The following is a 23,451-nucleotide window of genomic DNA, read 5'->3' as shown; positions in this document are numbered from 1 at the left end:
TTGTCAATTTCCCCCTTTAGGTCTATTAATATTTGTTTTATATATTTAGGTGCTTCTATCTTGGGTATGTAAAAATTTAAAGATGTTATTTATTCCTGTTGGATGGATCCCTTTATCATTATGCAATGCCCTTTTATTAAAATTTTTTTAAATGTTTATTTATTATTGAAGGAGAGACAGGGTGTGAGTGGGGGAGGGGCAGAGAGAGAAGGAGACACAGAATCTGAAGCAGGCTCCAGACTCTGAGCTGTCAGCACAGAGCTCAACGTGGGTCTCAAACTCATAAGCCATGAGATCATGACCTGAGTAAAGGTAGGTCACTTAGCTGACTGAGACACCCAGGTGCCCCCACAATCTTTTCTTTTTTAAAGTTTATTTTGTGTGATATAAGTATAGATATGTCTACTTTCTTTTTGTAAAGAAAATGTGTCCATTTGCATGGAATACCTTTTCCATCCCTACTTTTGTCTTTTAACCTTCATAGTAGTTGTATAAGTGGTTAATCTATTACCTTTACTAGATTTGCCTTTACCAGTGGCATTTTTATTTTCATTTTTTGTATGTTACTTGTTAGAGCTTCTTTTTCAGCTTAAAGAATTCCCTTTAATATCTCTTGCTAGACTGGTTTAGTGGTGATGAACTCCTTTAGCTTTTGCTTGTCTGGAAAACTCTTTATCTTTCTTTCAATTTTGAATGATAAACTTGCTGGGTAGAGTATTTTTGGTTGGAAGTTTTTGCTCTCAGCACTTTGAATATATTATGTCACTCTTTTCTGGCCTGCAATATCTGCTGAAAAACCAGCTGACAAACTTATTGGAGTTCCCTTGTATATAACAAGTTGTTTATCTCTTGCTGCTTTTAAGTGTCTCTCTTTTTCTTTAGACTTTGACATTTTAACTATAATGTGTCTTGGTGTGGACCTCTTTGGCTTTATCTAAGTAGGAACTTTTTGTACTCCTTGAAAATGAATGTCAGTCTTCTTCTCTAGGTTAGGGAAGTTTTCAGCCTTATTTCTTCAGATAAGTTCTCTACCACTTCTCTCTCTTCCTTGTGGTATCCCAATAATAATAATGTTATTTCATTTGATGTTGTCTTAAATGTTTCTTAAGCTAACTTCACTTTTTTTTTTAATGAGAGAGAGAGAGAGAGAGAATGGGGGAAGAGGAGAGGGAGAGAGCATGGAGCCCAATGTGGGGCTCAGTCCCACAACTCTGGGATCATGACCTAAGCCAAAATCAAAAGTCAGATACTCAACTGACTGAGCCACCCAAGTGCCCCAAACTACCTTCATTTTTTAAAATTCTTTTTTGTTTTCTGCTCTGTTTGGGTGAGCCCTATTGTTCTATCTTCCAGGCCACTGATCTATTCTTCTGCTTCATTTAGCCTGCTGTTGAAGCCCTCTACTGTATTTTGCAGTTCAGTTATTATATTCTTCAGCTCTGTGACTTCTGTATGATACTTTCTTGGTGTTTTGTTTTGTTTTGTTTTTGTCTTTTTCTTGAAGTTCTCACCATGTTCATCCATTCTCCTGAGATTGGTGAACCTCTTTATGACCATTGTTTTGAACTCTATTAGATAAATTACTCCATTTCATTGAGGGTTTTTCTTGGGGTTTCATCTTGTTTTTTCATTTGGAACATATTCCTCTGTTACCTTATTTTGCTTGACTCTTTCTCTCTGTTTCTATGTATTGGACAAAACAGCTACCTCTCCTCCATCTTGAAGAGTGGCCTTGTGTAGGCAATGAACTTTATCATTCAACCTTGCTGCAGCTCTTGGTTATCTTTCAAATCTTTGTGATTGTCTAAGCTGCCCGACTTATTCTGAATAGTTCCCAGTTGTTATAGGTGTGCCAAGCCTTGTCAGTGTTCCAAAGGGAGAGATCTCAGTCAGCATCTAGTTTCAAGCTTATTGGAAGCCAGACTCTCAGGCAGCAGTTTTTAAAGTATGCACACAGGAACACTTGGGTGGATCAGTTGGTTAAGCATCTGACTTCAGCTCAGGTCAAGATCTCAGGGTTCATGGGTTCAGGCCCTGCATCAGGCATTGTGCTGACAGCTCAGAGCCTGGAGCCTACTTTGCATTCTGTATCTCCCTCTCTCTCTACCCCTCCTCCACTCATGCTATGTCTCTCTCAAAAATAAAATAAACATTAAAAAAATAAAATATGCAAACATATATTGTCCGGTGAAACTACCATCATAACCTCTACTGGCCTTCAGACCAGGTGATTTGAATATATCTTCTTGGTTACAGTGCAAAAATTGGAGCTCCTGACAACTGGATAAGCTCTTTTCTGAGAGGTACCAGTGAGATCGACAGAGGCCCAGGGAGAGTGTGACAATGGTATCCCTTGGCCTATGTTCCCTGAGATCACCTCTGTTAGCCCCTAGATGTGTGGTAAATCTGTATTTGCCCTTCAGCCTGAAGCTCCAGGACAAATAGGCCTTTTTCACTGGAAGAATGGGAGTTCAGCCTGCTGTCTGTGTTGTGCCCTGGGGATGGTAGTTTGCCAAGAACTGTCTTTCTGATTGTTTTAGTCCAGACACATAACCCCTTCCCCTCCCCTAATCACTAGAGTCAGGTGACCAAGGGGTGTCCCCTGTGTGGACTACATAAATCTTCTGGCTTTAGCAAGCCCACTGGTGCTAGCAAGGGGGTAATGAAAAGGCAAAATTGGTGTCAACCAATGCCTTTGCATTCAGAGAAAGTCCCAACTGATCCCTGCACCCCTGGCAGATGCTTTGGGATTAGCTAAAAAATCTCCTTCATGTTTGGTCCAGGTGTTTTTCAAACTGTTGCTTTTGTACTGGTTCTCAGGGTGAGTGAATCTGTGCATAAGCCCTTTGAGAATGGACTTTCCATTCCCCACAGACTTTTGTGTCTCCTGGCCCCATTGGTTTTCTAAGCTGGATGTTTTAAGGGATAGCCCCTCCAGTGTGGGCCCCAAGGTTGAGCTGCCTGATGTAGGAAAAAAACTCCTTGGTCCTCAAGGATAAACTCCATAACTGTGATATCCTTCCTGGTTGTGGGTCACTACACCAGGGTAAGACTGTGTCTCTGGTTCTCCAACCCCTTTCAATGTGGTCTTGTTAATCTTTGTTGTGCATGAGCTGTTCTAGTAGTTTTCAGGTCTTTCTCAGAGGGAATTCATCCATATGAAGCTGTAGATTTGGTGTGTTTGTGGGAGGAGGTAAGTTCAGGATCTTTTTATTCTGCCATCTTGAGCCTCCCCTCTCCTTTCCATTTAATGAGACTTAATATTTATCTCTGTATTTTGTGGTTTAAAATTCTATCTGATAACAAAGAGGCACAGTGTAGGAATGCATGGTGAACATTCATATAGGGTGTATTGTTTTTCCTGGTGGCACATAACATTTTAAAGAGAGAGATAACTTGGGGCGCCTGGGTGGCGCAGTCGGTTAAGCGTCCGACTTCAGCCAGGTCACGATCTCGCGGTCTGTGAGTTCGAGCCCCGCGTCGGGCTCTGGGCTGATGGCTCGGAGCCTGTTTCCGATTCTGTGTCTCCCTCTCTCTCTGCCCCTCCCCCGTTCATGCTCTGTCTCTCTCTGTCCCAAAAATAAATAAAAACGTTGGAAAAAAAAAAATAAATTAAAGAGAGAGATAACTGTTAAAAAGGGGAAAAAAAAACAAAATAAAAAAGAAATCTACAACTCTTTTGTGCATTTTGAAAATCAAACAATAGTGCAAAATAAACATAAGAATAAAACTAAATTTTTTTTCTAGAAAAGTTTTTTTTTCCAGAAACTTCGTCCTCCTTTTATCTTCTATTCTAACAGTTCATTAGAGCATTGCAGTTTGTTTTTGCTCATTGGTTTGAAGCTGACAGAAATATTTTAAAGTCTTCCATTAGTGGGCTATACATTTTTCCTTTTTCACATATTCATCATCACAATTTTGAAGTCTGGGTATTGGAAGAGTTTTAGGACATAACTGAATGGGTCTCTTAAAATTTCCCTGAAGGCAATGTTGTTCTGACGTGGCTGATGGTAAACCTCGACTCATTGATATAATGGTATCTGTGCTGGGCAATAAACAATGACTTTAATCAAGATTCTAAATGTTCTTCAGATTAAATTGCTTTCCAGGGTTCTCTGATTTTATAGAGTGAGAGTGGGTGTATCTGTTTCTATTTTGTAGTTTCATTCCCCTAGATGGTATTTCTTTTAACTCTCAAAGCTGTAAAAGAAACTAAGACAAAAATCTTGCTATTTACCTAGTGATCGCTTTTTGTTTCTCAACCCGAAGTACATCAATGTTATTAATAGTAGAAAGGAAACAAATGTGCTCTAGTTTTTCCTTTTCATTATCATTTCTTTTGAACAGATAGGAGGAATATTACACAAAGGCAAATTTGGTTACTAGTCATGTGATAACTTATCTGAACAAATACATGTTGGTTGGTTGAATGGCGTCACCTTAAAAGACAAGGCTCTGATTTCACTCAGGCTGCAGTTGTCCTGTGTAGCTATGATCCAAAATTTTAGAATTGTTTTCAGAACCAGAGGTAGATTTTTATGCTTTCTTTTTATTTTTTTTTCCATTATTTCCTTCCTCCTTCCCACCATCCTTTCTTCTCCTTCTTTAAAAATCGACACCTCCTCACCAAGAGCAAGTTGTTAGATATTTTCCAGATGACCACTGATTTTATTTCTGAGTTAAAATTTTCACTCTGGAAAAGCATTGTCTGTATGTGATTGATTCCATAAAATACAAGTGTGCAAAATATAAAAATATTTTAGAAGTTTGCAAACCTCAACACATATTGGCATGAACCAGCCACTGGTGAAGTTAAATGAGATTACCACAGATTTTTCTTTTTTAATCTTATTGAGGTTGATGACAACATCAGTAAAACTCTAATTACTTAGTTTATTTCTTTCTTTGTTGAATATTAAGTTTAAATGTTTTTGAAGAATTTTTTCAATAACAAAATACAGTTAAGTGTTAAAAAAGGACCTTAATGAGTTCTTTGGACCTTTCAAATTTATAGCAACTGGACATTCTTAGACTTTTAAAAAACTGTGTTTCAGATTTAGCTAGTAGTTAAAAGGCTTTTATTTAAGAAACTTTATAAAGTTGAGAAACTTTTTTCAAAGAGCAGCAATTTTTTTAGCTAATATTTTTCTCTTTGACTATTATTAAACCATGACCTTAGAAAGACCAGTTTCTTTTTCTTTTGAGATCTACCAATGAAGAGGCAATCCTCTGTTTATGGTACAAAGGAAACAATGTCCTCTGGAGAACAGCAGGTGAGAGACTGTCATTTTCTGAGAGTCTAGTACAAATGAGTCATTAAGATGGAAGTCCTTATTATGGTATTTATACCTTCAATGAAAATAGCAAGTAGAAATTTTTTCATAAAAAAAAAAATTACACCTAAGTCACTCCTTGTCTACACATTGCTTTAAAATTTTTGTCTAGGTCAAGTGGATATCCTTAGAAAAGTTATCATTCATTTCCTTTTCACATCTTCAAGGTTTTTATTGTTCATCTATTTAATACCTCTTTGATTTTATCTAATATATCTCCAGGGCTTAGGACAATGTCTTATACATAGTAGGAGTTTAAAAATATATATTTGAATGCATGAATATATGTGTGTATCTATTTATAGATCTATCTTAATAAATTTATGACAGCATTCAGATATAGTATATGACAAAAAGAGAGTATCTAGAAATTAGGGACATTTAATCAGGACTAAACAAATCTCTTTTCTTATGCAAATTCAACTTTAACTTTGCTTTCTTTCACTGAAGTTCTTTTCCAACCCCATTTCTTGCATCCTTTCCTTTTGCCTGTTGCTGTTTTACTCACTAGCTTCTTATATTACTTCTTTATTCATACCACTTCTTTTCATAGGAATTGCTGAATAATACAGGCATGTGAAATACTGACCCAGTTCATTACCTTCATTCATATTGAAATGTATTACTGAGTTACAGGTCACAGAAATGATTGGTGAATAGAAGCTGTTGTATGGTTACATTTCTATGCATCGAAAGATAAATATAGCACATAGTACCAGAAAGCAGGGAAATATAATCAAGGATTTCATACATGGCCATTACTATTCAAGTGGAAAACCATTTCTGAAATGTAAAATGTTAGTCTGACTCTATCACTGATAAATAAATAATAAATGAATACTTCCTTCATCAAAATGGTTTATAAATCAATATTTTGAGTATCAAATATCAATATAAAGTATTCCATAATTTACACATGGGTATTTATTGAAATAATTAATAAATATTAACCTTGTTTTTTTTAAGGGTGTATATATTTTAACCTATTGAACTAAATGATACTTGCAGAAAGACTTCATTCTCTTTTAGTTAACGTAAGTTTATTCATTTTTTGTGTTTTAAACAAAGATCAATTATTATTCATGTGATATAAGGAAAATTTTCTTCAAATGAGTAAGAAAAAACACTTAACTATGTTTGATGTACAATATAATTAAGAATATCAACACAAATAAATTCAAATAATTTGTTTAGAAAGAAAAATATTGAATGTTTTAAAAAAACAGATGTGTTTACATATATAACATATACCACTTGACGATATATTTGGTTTGTAAGTATTCTGATCTCTTAGCAGAAGGTAGTTACTATATAAAGAGTTGTATTCATTTGAAAGGCAAGTAGAGCTGGTATTTAAATGCAATTAATCATATGTTGGCGAATGTATCAAATTCAAACCTCAAAGTCCATACAGCTTTCCACTGTAGGATTATGGAAAGAATGGGCACAGTGAACAGGGGGGAAATATCCCCTGTCTGTCTTGCTCTTTTGTCTAGAGACTCTGAACTCAAAGTTCCTTGCCTAATCAGGAAATTCCACACCTGAGCAGGTACCGTAAGATGGTTTTTAATGCAAGAATTGAACCCATTTACTTCCTTCCTTGATTCTATTTAAATTATATTGACCCAAGAGAGAAAGATGTAATTTGGTTAGGTTGTAATTATTTTTTTTTAATATTAATTCGAAAATTATGTGGCAATTACCTGTGGAAAATATGAAGTGTTTACATCTGTTAGTACTTTGGAGATTAAGCCTGAAGTTATTCTCCAGGGAAGAGTCGCCAAGAAGCTTTGGAGGATATTTTTTTTTCCCTTTAAATTTCTAACCCTTCACAGTCTTTCAAGACAGATTTCTGAAATAAATTTTAAGGCTCTGAAATGATTAGCAGAAATGCAAAAAATGATCATAATTCAGCAGTTGATCTGCTATGATCAAGGACATGGTGTCCATTTTGAACATTTCTTTTAGGGGGTGGGGTGTGGTAGTGCTGTTACTCATTCTTGATTAAAAAATACAAGAAAAAATAGAAAAGTTAGCATAACTCAGTGAGGTTTGTTTACTCAAAAGTGCAATACAACACACCGGTTTATTTGCAAAGTCATTCTCACATAATTAGATGATATTGCTTATATTCAAAATTCATAAACTCCTAGGGAGCTTTAAAATTTTTAAAACGTTGCTAACCTGAATATAAATTTTTCCCCCTTCACAGTCAGTTCTTCCCAAGGAATTTGAGGGAGAAGGTCACATTTGCCCAAAAAGGCTGATTTTACTTTAGTGGATGTAAAAACCTATCTCAAAAAGCTCTTGAGATGTAATTTAGAAGTTTTTAAGAAGCAGCAGAAAACACTTACCAATAATGTTGAAGGACCCATCTTTTCTTTTAACCACCTGAAATCAGAAGTCTTATTATAAAAAGGAATAGACACTAGGGTGATCATGTTCAGGGTGTGGGCAAAAACAAAATAATTTTTTTAATCTGTCCCAAAATATAAATTCTAAAGATAAAAGTAATCAGAGAGGGGTAACTGTTTCCAATATTCTGAACTGACTATAAAATTAGTACAAAGAAATCTTTCTTAAGATTTATGTGTTGTTTACAGACAAAAGAGGGAGGTAAGGAGTTTTGAATTGAATTCAAAGGTAAGGAGTATTGAATGTGACCTAGAGAAAGCAATCTTTCCTTTCCTCAGTAGCCTCCATGTGATCCTATCACTAAACACTGGTTTCAGGTTTCTGAAGTTAATTGCTTCCATTTATTTATTTCAGAAATACCTAGATTCTATAAAGCTTAAATAGTTATCAAATATGAAGATACTGAGTCAAATCAAGTCCAATTAATAGTTTTAGAATACAATGCATATAACAACCAAAAAGATTCCTATTTTCTGAGCTAATGATTACTAATCTAGGTCAACCTGGGATAGAGAAAAAAATAAATACACCACCAAAGATCAGTTAATGTAATACACATCAAACAAAATATTATAAGATAAGCAAAAGAAATAAAGAGCATACACTTGAGATTGGGAAAATCATATTTGAAATTCCAACCATTTCCCCCACTCACAATGTGGATTTTGAAATGCTTCATGTTCTTTCAAATGCTCATTTTCTTCATCTATAAAATAGGATATTAAAATAATGACAAACATTCAGTATGTTGAACCTTATAGCAATGGCTTTGCTTATAATTTCTTCATTTCAAAAGGATTAAAGTACTATAGTTATAATCTTACAAAGATTTTATCATCTTAATTTAATTCTATAAGCTAGCAAATAACTCACATTCTTAATGAGGGGTACAGATAACAGTTATTTTTATACATTTTGGATAAATCTTCCCTTAGAATTGCAGAATATATCCATATATATAGGTATGCACAGAAACATGCACACATACACATATGCATGCTTGTATTATAAATATAATTGTTCTTACAGGAGTTCTGGAAGTGACATCACAGTTGTATAATTTTATAATGTTTGATACATTCAGAAATTATTCCTCATGAGAAGAAGATGTATTTAGACTCAAATCCATAACATATTTGCTTCTGGAATATATCTCAAAATGACTCCTATAAACATACTCACTTTTTGGTTTTGGGGTTTTGGTTTTGGGGTTTTTTGTTTGGGTGGTTGGTTGTTTTTTGCCATATTTTCTTTGACTCTTTTGTTGTTTTTGTGGGGAAATGACAGCATTTTTCATCATTACGTTCATATCACAGTCTGACAAATCTCATTTCTACATCTACATTTTAATACACTGATTTTTAAAATGGACCTATACCTTTCCAATAGACACTACTTTTTTTTCTGTTTGATTTTTCTAGTTTTGCTGCTTACTTTTGCTACAAATTTATTGAGTCTGGCTCACAGATGTATTTTACCTGGTAAGGAGATTGGCATGTGTCTCTGTGTTCCTGTTTGCAAATATAAAGGTACAAATAAACACATATATGTGTAAGCCATGGTTAGTTGGGGCATGCATTGTCCAGGTCAACACGGGCCCTGCCTCTCTCTGTTACCTTATTGTGACATGCCTCACACTCTGTCTTCCAGAAGATAAGTTTCAGCTGCATCTTTAGAGGCCTCCAGATTAACAGAACCATTTCTTAAATCACTGCTGTTGCCACATTGGGACACAGTGGTTTTCGTGTTCTCCAACAATTTTTCTGCTTGCTTTTGCTGCTGAACTTATTGCTTAAATATGTGGCAGTTTTTATTTATGTATGCATTTATTTATTTAGTGTGTGTGTTTTCTTATTAATTTTTTTCTATATGCTAGTGATATGCATTTTTACTTCTCCTCTTCTTGGGGGTTCACAATCCTATTGTTCACACTTTTATTTTTAAATATAATTTATTGTCAAGTTAGCTAACATACAGCGTATACAGTGTGCTTTTGGTTTCAGGGGTAGATTCCGTGATTCATCACTTACATACAACATCCAGTGCTCATCCCAACAAGAGCCCTCCTCAATGCCCATCACCTATTTTCCTTTCTCCCCCACCCTCCCCATCAACCCTCAGTTTGTTCTCTGTATTTGAGTCTCTTACGGTTTGCCTCTCTCTATGTTTGAAACTATTTTTTCCCCTTCCATTCCCCCATGGTCTTCTGTTAAGTTTCTCAAGTTCCACATATGAGTGAAAACATATATCTGTCTTTCTCTAACTTATTTCACTTAGCATAATACCCTCCATTTCGGGGCGCCTGGGTGGCGCAGTCGGTTAAGCGTCCGACTTCAGCCAGGTCACGATCTCGCGGTCCGTGAGTTCGAGCCCCGCGTCAGGCTCTGGGCTGATGGCTCGGAGCCTGGAGCCTGTTTCCGACTCTGTGTCTCCCTCTCTCTCTGCCCCTCCCCCGTTCATGCTCTGTCTCTCTCTCTGTCCCAAAAATAAAAATAAAAAACGTTGAAAAAAAAAAAAAAAAAAAATAATACCCTCCATTTCCATCCACATTGTTGCAAATGGCAGAATTTCATTCTTTCTCATCGCCAAGTAGTAGTCCATTGTATATATAAACCAAATCTTCTTTATCCATTCATCAGTTGATGGACATTTGAGCTCTTTTCATAACTTGGCTATTGTTGAAGGCGCTGCTGTAAACATTGGCAGTTATTTATTTTTAAAACAATGCAGATTAGGGGCGCCTGGGTGGCGCAGTCGGTTAAGCGTCCGACTTCAGCCAGGTCACGATCTCGCAGTCCGTGAGTTCGAGCCCCGCGTCAGGCTCTGGGCGGATGGCTCGGAGCCTGGAGCCTGTTTCCGATTCTGTGTCTCCCTCTCTCTCTGCCCCTCCCCCGTTCATGCTCTGTCTCTCTCTGTCCCAAAAATAAATAAAAAACGTTGGAAAAAAAAATTAAAACAATGCAGATTAACTTCATGGACTAATAGAGATCTTGGGCTATGCAACATATAACTAAGTCTACGTAAAATAGTCAAGAGGCTTTTATTCTTATGACGTTGCATTTGTGAACAAAATAGTTAACCTTTGCCTTTAAAGTACTTTTATTTATTTTTTTTTTTTTTCAACGTTTTTTATTTATTTTTGGGACAGGGAGAGACAGAGCATGAACGGGGGAGGGGCAGAGAGAGAGGGAGACACAGAATCGGAAACAGGCTCCAGGCTCCGAGCCATCAGCCCAGAGCCTGACGCGGGGCTCGAACTCACGGACCGCGAGATCGTGATCTGGCTGAAGTCGGACGCTTAACCGACTGCGCCACCCAGGCGCCCCTTTAAAGTACTTTTAAAGGAGAAGTTACGGCATTTCGAAATTTTTATGTGTATCTAACATAAAAATGAAGAACTAAACTTCACAAATTTTGGACTAACCATTTTACATGTGTTTGCCCTTTGTGAAAATGTGCCATTATTGTCACCTTGCAAGAGCACATTCAATCAACTCTAGTTATTATAAAAATGACAAGCAGATAGCATTGGTTATTTCTATGCTTTGTGTGGACTTGTGCTTGGTCTCCTTCCAAGAACTCTTCTAAGGGTCAATAGATTTTTAAAATTGTTATTTATAAATCTTGGCTTTTTCTTAAATAGTAGTTATAGCACAATATATATCCTTTGAGTTTTAATGTGTAAGGAAAGAAAAGACTATATGCAAATATAAAAATATACGCATATGTGTATATATACAATATATGTATTTATATGTACATATGTGTATGAATATGTATATAGACATATACATGTATATATATATATGTATCTTTTGCATTGGATTGGAATTAAATATTGTTTCTAATGACTTGTTATAGAAGCATGGCAATTTGAAAAGTCTAGGAGGGTGGGTTGGAGGCGTTGGTGTTAGATCTGTCAAGAGATTGAGGGAATTGAAACTGATGCTGACAGTGGAATTTCAAACAAGTGAACACATGAATGGACTCTAATTTTTATAAAGTTTGGTCAATATAGAAGAAAATATTAGCTACAGCCTGATGGAAAAGCAGGGATTTCACACAGCATCAGAAATCTAGGTCATGCTATCATTTACTGCCTTCCAAGTAAACAGCCAAGAAATGTGTGCAAGGAAAAAAAGACTAAAGCTTAGGTTTCAAGGTAAAATATGAGTCTCTAGAGAAGGTGTTTGGCTACCAGGTAGGGTTTTAGTCCTCGTCAGAGGGTGGGATGGAAAATGGTAAGCATGTGGGCAGTTACTGAGGGCTCTATACTACATACTGTGCTCGATGCAGGTGATTGAGATTGAATTTGCAACAGGGGTTGAGAGAAAGTCTCAGCAAATGGGAGCCATGAGCTCCTCGGAAACGGAGAGCTGAGAGTCAGGGAGCCTTGTGCCCGAAAAACCACACACAGGATGGAGATGGAGGGGGCAGAATGCCAAGCCCTCTAAGTGAGATACTCATGTCCTGGGGCTGCTTCCTGCGTTAGTCAGTAAGAGTTCAGAAACTGAGTCCAAACTGGCCTACAAGTAGGGATTTTTTTTAATGTTTATTCATTTTTGAGAGAGAGAGCGCGCATTCATGGGCACACATGCAAGCAGGGGAGGGGCAGAGAGATGAAGAGAGAATCCCAAGTAGGCTCTGCACTGTCAGCACAGAGCCTGACTGGGGGCTCGAGCCCACAAACCAGGAGATCATGACCTGAGCCGAAATCAGAAGTTGGAAGCTTAACTGACTGAGCCATCCAGGTGCCCCGACAAGTAGGATATTAAGTGGAGCCTAATCATTGAGGAGCTGGAAAAAGCAACCTAATAAATATGTTTGATATTTAGTATCTAAAACAATGAGGTTTAAATTAGGAATGCTTTAGATTAATAAGTGCACATTTAAAAAAAATCATGAATATCAGTCTTTTATGTAATTTCAGTCATAACTCCTACCCTATGGAATAGATGTATGCCTAAAGTATATATGTAAATAATTAATGTTTTAATAAATTGATTTGTATTTTAAGTGAGCAAAGAAACTCACTGTTTAAAAAATATCAAGTGAGGGGTGGCTCAGTTGGTTAAGCAACCACCTCTTAATTTTGGCTCAGGTCACAATATCAGGGTTCATGAGTTTGAGGCCCACCCTGTCAGCACATAGTCTGGGATTCTCTGCCTCTTTGACCCTTCTCTGCCTATACATGTGCACATGCATGCTTGTGCATGTTCTCTCTCAAAAATAAATAAACATCAAAAAAATAAAATATATCAAATGAGGTCATTAGAAATTTGAACTTTGTTCTTCAATGACTTTATCTTTTTATAGCGGTTTGCAATTTACAATAAACATTTTCACTTCTGTTGTCAGCCTTGAATCCCATAGCTCCATAGATTACACAAGTGAGTGAATTAGGTGCAATTTTGGAAGGATCAGGGAGTGGGAAATATGCCCATTGTCACAAGCTTCTAAAAGTTAGCTCTGGACCTTGGGCTATCGTCCTCCCCTCCGCTCCCCTTTCATAAATAACACACTACCTCTATGCTTTGTAAAACTGTGTTTTTACTTCCCATGTTACAGTCAGTTGTTGGGATCTTATTAGTGAGAGAGGCCACCTCATTTGGTAACAGCAATGGTTTTGTCCACCCTCTGGTAAGTGGCACAGCTGCTTGGAGTTTGAGGTTCGACTCTTCCGTCTGTAACCTTTGTTACTCATGTTCTCACTCAATACTCTGACACTGATTCTGGGCTCTGGAGAACCCTCCCTTAAACTGTGTGTCAATTTTCCATGGAGCTTTAATCGTACATACTAGGGCACCCTGTAAAATTGCCCATGAATGGGTAGGGTTGGTGGACTTTTCCTCTCTTCCCATTCTAATTCTCTTGCTACCACATAGATTCCTTACATGCCATTATTTATATCTCCCTACCATTCTGAAATAATACACTTCCAAGCCTCTGTTCTTACACTGTCTCAACAGATGAGGATGGACTGTGCTACGTCTGGTTTTAGATGGGCCCATAGTCCTCCTTTTGCTAAGCTGCCCTGCTTGACTCAATGATTTCCACGTTCAATAAGCATGCCTCAAAGATAGGCTCTATGGCTTAAGTTTTATATATATATATATATATATATATATATATATACTATACAAAGTCACCAGCAAAATGGACCAACCTTAATCTTTTCCTTCAATATTAACCTTTAAGGTAAATAAGACAATTATTATTTTCTTGCTTTAATTTATTCACTAAATTTGTTACTGGACAACTTAAAAAAGTTTTATTATTGCTCTTTGAAATGTTACAGGGCTACTTTATAAAATAGGTTAAATGCAAACTGTGAGCTGATTTGCAGAAACAAGCTGCCACATACAAGAATGATTCCTTTGGAGAAATTCCTAACAGATTCCAAATAATTCAGTTCTAAATTCAAAAGGAAAATCAACCTATTCGCAGCTTCAAGATTCCTTGTATTTGGTTGTTTTGAAATGAAGCACACCTGCTTGACTCAAATTACTAGTACCATACTTATCATTTCTTTGGACTCTTGCAGCTGAGTTTACAAATACTACCTGTTCAGTGGAAGTCACTTATAGCACTGAGGTGGGTAAAGTGAAATACTGTCACCTTAGAAGGTTTTGTTGCTCCATCATGCTTTAGTTGAATTCACGTATTGTGTTTCAGAAAACGAGGCCTGACCTATGGAATCCCAGAATTCCCATAATAACCAAGAGTCATAATCTACCTTGAAGTAGAATGTATTTGAAAAGAAAATATGCCATTCAATTGAAATATTTTTACATTGAAATGGGGAAAAGATAGAGGAAAGAAATTAATGGGATTAAATTCAAACTACAGGCTATTTGAGAAAGCTATGTATATGACCAGCAATTTTAGAAAAAGGCTATTATGGAAAAGGAGACTAGTAGTTTTGGAGAAAATAATAGAAGAACATTAACAAGTCTGAATATTTGTTTAAAAATCCAGATGATAGAAGCAAATGGAGAAATTTGGGTGACAATGAAAGCGACATAAGTGTAGGAATAAGGGACAAAGTAGTAGACTAACAGAAAAGAACATGCACGATACTTCCTTAAGAGACAAGGTTTGACAGCGATTGAGGAAATCCATGCAGGAGCTTCATTTTTTTCTTTTTTGAAAGCAGACAATCTGACAAATTTTTGTCTTGTCAATTTTATCTCTTACAAGCAATGAGAAAATATATATGGACTGTCAGTGTTTAGATTGGAGAAGATTCAGAGGTATCATGATGCCTGTCTTTAAATAGAGGAAGATGTATTATGTGAAAAAGGGAGTACTTAGCCTAACACACACAAGTCCGGAGGCTATAAATAGAACCAATGTACAGAAATTCACAGGGAGTTAAATTTAACTTAATAAATGCATTTGCTGTTCTTTTTCTTTTTAATTTTTTTTAATGTTTATTTATTTTTGACAGAGAGAGAGAGAGAGAGCATGAACAGGGGAGGGGAAGAGAGAGAGGGAGACACAGAATCTGGAGCAGACTCCAGGCTCTGAGCTGTCAGCACAGAGCCCCACGCAGGGCTTGAATTCACAGACTGCAAGATCATAACCTGAGCTGAAGTGGGACGCCCAACCGACTGAGCCGCCCAGGCGCCCCGCAATTGCTGTTCTTGATTTATTTATTATTAATGAGTGGGAATATGTAACAATGGAATAGGCATTCCAGTGAGGAAGCAGGATGGTAGTCATGGATTTATTTGTGACTTGAAAGTCTAAATAGGTGAAGTGTCTGCGACTAAAGGACACTAATCTTTATTAAAAGGGAAGAAATTTCTGCTACTACTAATAATTATAACTAAAATTGATTGAATGCTCACTATAAATCACGCACTATTTTAAACTATTATTAACTTATTAGAGAAGAGCAATGGTCACCAAATATGTTGACAATAATCAAGAGAAAACTGGTACAGGATGCTACTTGAGAATGTCATGTTGAGAACTCTTGATGAGGGAAAAAAAGATAGCTGTCAATATTGGCTGCTTGAGCTACAAAAAGGAATGTGGAGTGGATACCTGTAATTTTAAGAAGATATTAGTAACTTCAAGAAGGCACTTTTGATATTAATATTGAAAAGAATCTAAACAAACCTAAAAGTCGGTAAGGACTCTGGATATAGTAATTATAATTCAGGATTTCAGATCAACAGTCAAAGATAGTAGAGAGTTGCAGGAAGATAATTAGGACATTGGAATTTTAAAAAAGCTTTTGGGGTTTAATAAACCCAGGTAGAATAAATGAACTCAATTGGCTTCTATCACACTCTATGTGTGTTTCCTTCTAACAAATACTACTATTTACATGTCTAAAATTAAAGTATGAGATATGACTATCTTAAGATCATGTTTGACTAGATACTATGCCATTATTTCCTCGCACGATCATTGAAAATGCATCTTCCATATATTTTTAATCTAAATAAGCATTCTGTTTCCATGGCACCATTAAAATCATATTTATATGGCAGATGATTTAGGTATTGTAAATGATGTTCTGCCTACAGCACTTTGCTTTACTTATAAGAAATAGAAACTTATTCTATCTCAAATTGAAAACCGAGGTGGGAATGTTGTAAACAATCAACGGGCATTATCAATGATATTCATGGGAAAGTAATCCAGTACAAGGGAATATCCTAGGAGCTGAATTAAGAAATCAAGTAGGTGGAAGCAAATTCTTTTTCTTTACCAAAAAATCTAATTTTTATTTGCTTTCATATAACTGACTAATTTGATTCTGCTTTATGAACATTTCAAACATAGAAATAACAACGGGAAATAACAGAAGTGCTTCTTGCTGTTTTCTAAAGAATCATCTTAATGGAAGTAGCTTTTGCTTATACATTTTTAAAGATATAAATTATAACATAATCACCACTTACATGATTAGTAGTTGCACATTCAAATATGCATTTTTTAACCAAGTAAATAGAATCTCTACTTCTCATAATCTGTACTTCTCATAATGTCTTTTCTTTAGAGATCACATATACTTAAGTTCTTCTTGAGGATCAAAAATTTTAATTTGAAATATTTTTTTTTCTTTCATTCGAATAGGTTGCACAGTCTTTGCATAATCTTAGGCTCTAAACTGCACCCAATATCTTGTAAATATTTAAACATAAAATTATGCCTTCACAGTATTTGTAATTAGTAGGTATATGAAATGTTAATTTCCGAAGGAGGATGTCAGAATTTGTGAGTAGCATACATTGCTGCTTTTCTGCATATTCTCAACTCTTATTATAGTGGTAGGACCCACCTACATAGAGGTAAGAATTTGAAATGCAAGAGATTAAATGATCTAACTTTGAACAGAAATAAATCATTATGAGGTTTTGACAAATGTTTTTTGGAAAATGTATTCAAGCCACTGTAACTTATACTGGGCAGTTATGCTCATTAGAGGTATGTCACCCCATTTAAGAAAAGAAATAATTAGAAGCTATAAGTAAAAGAATAGTTTTCAATAATCTATTGTTTAAAGTTGTAACTAGAGCAATTATATAGGTTTTATATACCTTTTCTCCTCTGGCAGAAATATGATTGTTCATAATTCATTGTTTGTTTTTTTAGCTTCTGTGTTACTTTGAAGAAATGTTTTAATACTTTACCCTTTAGTCTTATAAAGCTATCTACATAAAACACAGTAAACAAAATATGTCATGGTGAAATGTTGAAAGTATTTCCTTTAAAATTAGAAACAAGAAATAGGTTACTGTTATCACAACATTTTCAATTTTTGGTGTTCAGTGCAGAGAGGCAAAGAAAAAAACTGTATGTGGGCTGGGAAAAACAAACAAACAAACAAACAACACACAACCAAAAACCTGTCAATGTTGGCAGATCATGTCAATGTGAATTAAAAATAATGTCATAGAATACACAGATAAATTATCAGAATGTATAGCAAGGAATCAGAGTGTTGAATACAGATTTAATAACTAGAAATCAAAATCATTACATACAAATTTACCTGAAGTTAAAAAATAGTAAGAAAACTTAAATCCCACTTCAAATGAAAAAAAATACAAGCTATCTAGGAATTTATTGTACAAAAGCCAGACAAAAATTTATTGTATAAAAGTTGTATAATTCTTTTGAAAATAAAAAACAATTTAATTGAGAAAAAATTTAAATGTAATAAATCAGGAATATACCAGATTCATAGCTTAAAATACTCAATAATCCAAAAATATAAATTCTCTCAAAGTTGATCTATAGATGCAATGCAGTTCTAATCAAAATCCAATATGTGTGCATTTAACTTGATAATTTTATTTATTTTTTTAATTTCTAAATGTTTATTTAATTTTGAGAGAGAGAGACAGAGAGACAGAGAGAGACAAAGCATGTGTACAAGCAGGGGAGGGGCTGAGAGACAGAGAATTCAAACAGGCTCCATGCTGTCAAGTGCAGACCCCGATGCAGGGCTCAATTTCACAAACTATGTGATCATGACTTGAGCCAAAGTCAAGAGTTGGACATTTAACCAACTGAGTTACCCAGGCACTCCTAAATCGATAATTTTAATGCAAAGTTTATATGAAATGGAAAGAAAGTAGAGTATACGGGATGATTTTAAAGAACATATGGTGAGACTTGTCTTTCAAAGGTATCATGACTTAGGATAAAATCATCATGATCAAAAGAGTGTGGTATTTATGTAAAGATAGACAAAGCAGAAAACAGACATCAAAGATAATTGTGTGTGCATGCACGCACACACACACAACTTTATGTAAGTGGATCAAATGGAAAGAGTTACTTTTGCCATGTTCTGGAATGAGTGATTACATCAATGTAAGGGGAGGATTTAATTTTTTTTTACCATGACAAATATAAGTTCCAGGTAGACTGAAAACCTAAATATGAAAGAACAACCTGTATACAACCTATAGGAGAATATTTTCACTCACAACCTTCAAAAAGAAATGGATGTATTAACTGGGCAACAAAACAAAACAAAAATTCATGAGGAAAAGAATTACTGAAATCAAGTTAAAACAATTCCCCCCCAAAATAATTTCTATATATCAAAGCGTACAACAAAAGCAGTGTAAAGTCATACCATATTTGCAACACATACAAAACATTTTCAGAATATATGAACTTCAGTGAATCTGTATAAGAAAAAGGCAAAAATCTAATAGTATTGGGAAGAGTTTTGTCCAGACACTTCACAGAAGAGAAGGTCCAGTTGGGCCACAAGCAGATGAAGTATTAATCAAAGACATGAAAATATAATTATTTTCTTACACATATTTTCTTCATTAGAAAGACTGTGAGTGACACACTTTCTAAGTCCGTAGAAACTTGAAATTGTCCCATGTCTTCTAGCATTTACTTTTGTAGATAATTAGTCTTGAAGTATTTTCTCTTCAAAAACAACCTAATTTTTTTGTCTGGAAGATTGTACACTAATTTTTCTCACCCTTTAATTTGAAATGTTACAAGGCTATGACTTATTTTCCAGGTACTTAGTGAGGTGTTTCTACATATAAATTTGAGTCTCTTATACTGGGAATTTTTTAAAACATATTTTTCTTTATTTCTTCTGTTTTTTTTTTTTTTTCGTATTTACCCCATATGGACTCTTATATATAAGATTTCCCAAATTAGCTCTCCCCATCTCTTTTATTTAATTCCTAACTTCCATCTGTTCGCCTTTAATTATTCTTCTAAGTTCAGAGAATTTCCTGGGATTCTCTTTTGATGTAATAATTTTCTATCCTGGCTAATTCAATCTATTATTCACTTCTTTAAAAACAAAATAACAGCCTTGCAATATGATTTGCATCTCCAAGAACTCCCTCGTTTTGTTATTGCCCCATTTTTATAAGAGCCAGTTCTAGATTTACAGATGCAACATGCTTTCTAATTTTTCCCAAAAGAATTCTTTTCTTTTTCTTATAATGACTGTTTTTATAAAGCATTATTTGCTCTCAATTCTCATTTTATCCTATTCTTTCCCATGCTGAGTGTTTTTATATTACTGATTTTTTCCCCTTTTCTTCCTTGCCCTTATATGGAAAGGTCTGCATATGTTGGCACTGTGAGAGAGTTGAGTCCTTATCCAACATTGTTATTACTGATCAATTCCTTAGTTTTGGATATAAATCTAATTATTTGGATACATTGTAAAATTTCTTTTTTATGTTAAGTATTAAATTTTCTGGACAGTGTTTGGCTTTGGGCAGAGAGAGATAGTTTTGGAACAGAGAGTTTATTCCTGTTTTAGAAACTGCCTTCTTACGTATGCGTTGGCAGTCCAAAGACAGATAAAGCGCAGAGTCCCCCTCTCTACCTGGCCACCTGGCTTATGTGAGTTTTCTCGTTTTCCCCATTCCACCCAACAAACCGCCTCCATAAATTCATTCCCTGATCCATGCAGATTAAGGATGACTTGTGGGCTCAAGCAGGGTCACAATGTATCCTTATGCCTTGATATCCTGTTTTTATCTCCTTCGGATATATACCCAAAAGTGGGATTGCTGAATCAATCATATGGTGGTTTTATTTTTGATTTTTTGATGAACCTCCGTACTATTTTCCATAGGGTAGTCTAAGTTACATTCACAACAACGGTGCACAATGGTTCCCTTTTCTCCATATCCTCTCCTATACTTGTTATCCTTTTGTCTTCTTAATGATGGGCATTCTAGCAGGTATGAGGTGATATCACATTGTGGCTTTGATTTGCATTTCCCCAATGATTAGTGATTCTGAGCACCTTTTAACGTACATGTCACCATTTGGAAGTATTCTTTTGGAAAAATTTGTATTCAGATTCTCTGCCCATTTTTTTTTTTTGAATCAAATTATTTGCAGTTTTGCAATTGAGTTGTATGAGGTTTTTTTTATATATATATATATTTTGGATATTAAAACCCCTTATCGGATATGTGATTTGTAAATATTTTTTCCCATTCTATACACTGACTCTTCTTTTTGTTGATTGTGACTTTTACTATGTAGAAGCTTTTTTGTATGATGTAGTGCCATTTACTAATTTTTGCTTTTGCTGCTTGTGCTTTTAGTGTCATATCCAAAAGGTTGTTGCCAAGATAAATGTCAAGGAACTTATTTCCTATGTTTTCTTCTAGAATTTCAGTTTCAGATCTTATGTTTAAGTCTTTAATCCACTTCAAGTTAATTTTTGTAAGTGGGGTAAGGTATGGGTCCAACTTCATTCCTCTGCCTGTGTTGTCTAGTTTTCCCAACACAATTTATTGGAGAGAACTATCCTTTCCCCAATGAAGATTTTTGGTCCCTTTGTCAAATTTTAATTAACTGTATATGCAAGCATTTGTTTCTGAGCTATTGGTTCTGTTTCATTGGTCTGTGTGTCTATTTTAATGTAAATATTATACTCTTTTCATTACTATAGCTAGCGTGATGCCTCCAGTTTTCTTATTTTTCTCAGAATTGCTTTAGCTATTATGGGTCTTTGTGATTCCACACAAATTTTAAGATTCTGTTTTCTATTACAGTGAAAAAAATGCCATTATCTTCTCAGCTTTTGTTTAGGAAATTCTTTATCTCTTTTTCATTTCTGAAGGACAGCTTTGTTGGATAAAGTATTCTTGGTCAGCTATTTCTTTTCTCTTTAATCACTGAATGTATTGCCCTACCCTCCTGACTTATAAGATTTCTGCTGAGAAATCTTCTGATAGCCTTATGGGTGTTCTTTTGTAAGTTACAAGCTTTTCTTCTCTTGATTCTCTTCAGATTCTTTCTTTGCCTTTAACTTTTGACAGTTGCATTATAACATGTCTTGGAGAGAATCTTTTTAATTAATTTTACTTGATTACCTGTGAGTTTCATGAATTTGGATATCCAAACATTTCCTAATATTTGAATGTTTTCAGCCATTTTATCCTTAAAAAAAGAAGGAGATAGGAACAGAAAAAAAAAATTTAAGACACAATGGCTGAAAACTACTCAAATATAAGGAAAGGTTTATTTATTTATTTATTTATTTATGAGGTAAATACCTCACAAATAATTCAAAATAACTGTTTTAAGGAAATCAGTGAGCTACAAGAAAATACAGAAAGGCAATTCAATAAAATCAGGAAAATGATGTATGAACAAAATGAGAAATTTAACAGATAAAAATCATGAAAAAGAATCAAAGAGAAACTGTAGAGCCAAAGAAGATAATGAATTACATTGAAAAAACAAAAAAACATAAAACAGAGCATCAATAAATCAAAAAGAAGAAAGAATCTGTGAGATAGAAGACAGGAACTTTGAAATTATTCAGTCAGAGGAAAACAAAGAAAAAAGAATGAAGAGAGTGAATAACACTAGCATAATCTAGGAAATACCATCAAGGGACAACTTTGTGGATTATTGGAGTTCCAGAAGGACTCCTATAATATCTATATGAATTATTTGTGTTAAGATAACTCTAAACTTCTTTTGATGTTTACCTTATGAATTTTCTTTTTTTAACTCTTAATTGCATTATATTTTTTTCAAGTCAGGAAGTATTTTTTATTTTCCCTAAAGATATATGTGTAAATATTTTTATTTACTTCATATATGAAGGATTATTCAAATCGCTATAGAATTCTGTTGCAGAAGATAAGGTTTACTTACTTTTATTTACTTTTTATTTTATTTTGTTTTCTAAGTTTTCAAAGTCTATTTCCTGCTTGGGGTTTGGTAGGGTTTATACTTTATTATGTAATTCAAAACCCGTGTTAGTTATTTCTCGGTGGGAAATTTTTGTATAACTGGTGTTCAATAAATATATTTAATAGTTACTCTCAAGATCCACTTTTAAGTCAGAAAATATTTTTCTGTTGCAATTTTATAATTTCTTACATTCTACCTTTGCATATTTTATCTGAATTTTTAATTATTTGTACATGTAATGTTTTTTCTTTGTGTTCTATGTAAAGCATCATCTTTCCTATTTTTTTTTTTTGTACTTCTAGATACGTTTTACATTCTGAAAGCGTTCCTCCACCTCCTTCAAGAGCTTAAAAGGGAAATGTATTTTCCATTTCCTATTCACTCTTTCCTTTAGGATGCCACATAAAACATACCAGAAAGATTGGTGGTTGCCTGGAGACATGGCAGCTACAGAGATGGGAAGAATGGATTATAACAAATACAAAGAACTTTGGGAGATAATGGATAGTTTCATCAAATTGATTATGTCAATCATTTTATGGTTGTATACATATGTACATTTTATTGGGTCAACTATACCTCAATAAAGATGTCAAGGATAAGGAAAGGGCTTGATTATTGAATAGAATATATAAGTAAGGCTTATGCTATCTCTTTATTGAAGATTTGCAATGAGCATTACTATAGTCAGTGTTTGAAATACTCTGCCTCTAAAAGTCTGTTTTACTTTGTTTGAACTAACATTTTTCAAATGCATTTTGTTTTATTTTATTTTATTTTATTTTATTATTTTATTTATTTATTTGGAAAGAGAGAGAAAGAGTACATATGAGCCAGGGAAGGGCAGAGAGGGAGAGAGATAAGCCCAAGCAGGGTCCCCACTGTGTAGAGCCCCACACAAGGCTTGAACTCACAAACTGAGAGATTATGACCTGAGCCAAAACCAAGAGTCAGACTCTTAACCACCGGAGCCACCAGGCAGCCCTCAAATTGATTTTATATTGGGATCAATTTTCCTTTT

General features: G+C 34.8%; 1 long non-coding RNA gene across 1 annotated transcript in view; it reads right to left on the bottom strand.

The window, feature by feature from the left end:
- Positions 1–23,451, bottom strand: part of LOC131490244 (uncharacterized) — a 94,166-nt gene that overhangs the window by 32,762 nt on the left and 37,953 nt on the right. Inside the window, exons 4-5 of the long non-coding RNA XR_009251000.1 lie at positions 8,404–8,454; positions 7,688–7,724 (exon numbers count right to left, since the gene is read on the bottom strand). This is a non-coding gene — a long non-coding RNA (uncharacterized LOC131490244). The remainder of the gene's footprint in view (positions 1–7,687; positions 7,725–8,403; positions 8,455–23,451) is intronic.

The sequence above is a fragment of the Neofelis nebulosa genome, chromosome 11, assembly GCF_028018385.1.
Source record: "Neofelis nebulosa isolate mNeoNeb1 chromosome 11, mNeoNeb1.pri, whole genome shotgun sequence".
Taxonomy (NCBI): Eukaryota; Metazoa; Chordata; class Mammalia; order Carnivora; family Felidae; genus Neofelis; species Neofelis nebulosa.
Note: the sequence above shows the minus strand (reverse complement) of the source record. Positions and strands in the feature narration are given on the sequence as shown.